The 2,136-nt window shown below is 53.0% G+C and overlaps 1 pseudogene; it reads left to right on the top strand.

Moving 5' to 3' along the window:
* Positions 1 to 715: 715 nt before the first annotated feature.
* Positions 716 to 871, top strand: LOC102426727 (annotated as a pseudogene).
* Positions 872 to 2,136: the final 1,265 nt, after the last annotated feature.

The following is a 2,136-nucleotide window of genomic DNA, read 5'->3' as shown; positions in this document are numbered from 1 at the left end:
GGAGGGGCTTCTGCTTGAGTATTTTTTTTTAACCTTTATTGTTGAAAGTATTACAGATGTCCCTTTTATTTTTTTTCTCCATAGACCCCTCTCTACGCTGCACCTCCCCCTCCCAGGCCTTTATCACTCTATTGTCTATGTCCAGGAGATGCATGTAAGTTCCCAGGTTAATCTCTCCCCACCCACCCACCCCCGCCTTCCCTCTGAGGTTGGACAGTCTGTTCCATGCTACTATGTCTCTGGATCTATTTTGTTCATCCGGTTTACCTTGTCCATTAGCTTCCACGCATGAGTCAGATCCTGTGATACTTGTCTTCGCTGACTGGCTTATTGCGCTCAGCACAATACTCTCCATGCTGTTGCAAATGGTAAGAGTTTAAAAAATAGAAAGAAGGAGCGCTCACCATTTGCCTTGGTATTTCTAATGGCTGTCGTCCTCACCCACCAAGCAGGTGCCGCTGGCAGTGACCACTCACAGGAACGCCCCCTCCCAGGCCCACGCAAGCGCCGTTCCGCAGCTCCCAGAGCGCCTGCGCGGGAGGGGAGAGCGCTGACGTCAGCCTCCAGGCCCCGCCCCGGAAGCTCCGCTAAGCATGTACTTCCGCCCACGTCCTCCTCTCTTCGCCATTGCTGAGGTGGTGCCGACGGTTGACGGGCGCTGACGGTGGACCCCTGCGAGCGGCCGGCTGGTGTGTGCGGTTGACTTTCCTTCGCTATGTCTTCTCACAAGACCTTCAGGATCAAGAGGTTCCTGGCCAAGAAGCAGAAGCAGAACCGGCCCATTCCCCAGTGGATCTGGATGAAAACGGGCAACCGAATCCGGTACAACGCCAAGCGGAGGCACTGGCGACGGACCAAGCTGGGCCTGTGAGGAAGCGCCGCGTCGCGCAGCTGGCGTCCCGCACCCACACGTTCCTGAAACGGTCGCTACCATCTGGACAGTTGGACGTTTTGGGGGGGAATTGGAAGAATGAGGTTTTTCTCTCGGTGAATATTTTCCTGCACTCAGAGGTCGGTTCGGTAATAAATATGTGAGACCTTAAAAAAAAAAACAAGTGTGGTGTCGTAGGAGTCTTTAAGGACAAATGCCGTGGTCCCGGCCATCTTTTTTTCTCTCTTTAGGCAAAATGGGGTAGAACTAAGTTTTTTAAAACTTAGCCCCACCGAACAGGTTACCTGCTGTTTTGTGTTGTTTTTTTAAAAGGCGGGGGGGGCGGGGGGGGCGTTCTTAATCTCGGAACACAACTCTCTATCAGCAGGCACCGGGGGAGGCGCTTTGGAAGCGGGGGCCCTGGCCTCACGCTTGGGGCGCACGTGGCGCGCCTTCCCCGGCGCCATGGCTACGCTCCGGGGCGGGAGCAGCGCCCGTTTCTAGGCTCGGCCCTCCCCTTTTCCTCCTCTCCCACCTTTCTCCTACTTAACACACTGACATGCTCCAGTCCCCACTCATGTAATCTTTTTTTTTTCCTTTTTGTTTGTTTGGAAAATAAGCTTCATACAGCCAGAGAGCCTTGGGTCATCATGCTTCTATTTCTTCCACTTGTGTCTCATTATACTTTTAAAAAGACAAAAAGGTTTCCCTTAAAAGCATTTCATTTTGATACGGACCGTGGATACGTGTGAAAAAGTCCTTATTAGCTTGGATCTGAAGATTATGATCTTCATTATGATCTTTGTGACTGATAACAATAGCTCAAGTCACTCACTAACTTAATCCTATGTAATAAAAGGCTAATAAGCAAATCGACCAGATGGCGGAGCACCCGTTGCTATGACGCGCACTGACCACCAGGGACAGACGCTCAACGCAGGAGCTGCCCCCCTGGTGGTGAGTGCGCTCCCACAGGGGGAGCACCGCTCGGCCAGAAGCCCTGAGCTGGGCTGGCGAGTGCAGGGCAGGCGCTGAAGATGTCCGACTGCCAGCTTAGGCCCGCTCCCCACCGTCAGGCGGACATCCTCCGAGGGCTTCCTGACTGTGAGAGGGCGCAGGCCAGGCTGAGGGACTCACCCTCCCCCGAGTGCACGATTTTCATGCACCAGGCCTCTAGTCTTTACATAATCAACTGAAGCCTCAGAAGAAATTGTTGAATTTTAACAGTCTTCCTCCCTAAACCCTTGTCTGTATGCCCCATGTAG

The sequence above is a fragment of the Myotis lucifugus genome, unplaced genomic scaffold (assembly GCF_000147115.1).
Source record: "Myotis lucifugus unplaced genomic scaffold, Myoluc2.0 scaffold_152, whole genome shotgun sequence".
NCBI lineage: Eukaryota > Metazoa > Chordata > Mammalia > Chiroptera > Vespertilionidae > Myotis > Myotis lucifugus.
Note: the sequence above shows the minus strand (reverse complement) of the source record. Positions and strands in the feature narration are given on the sequence as shown.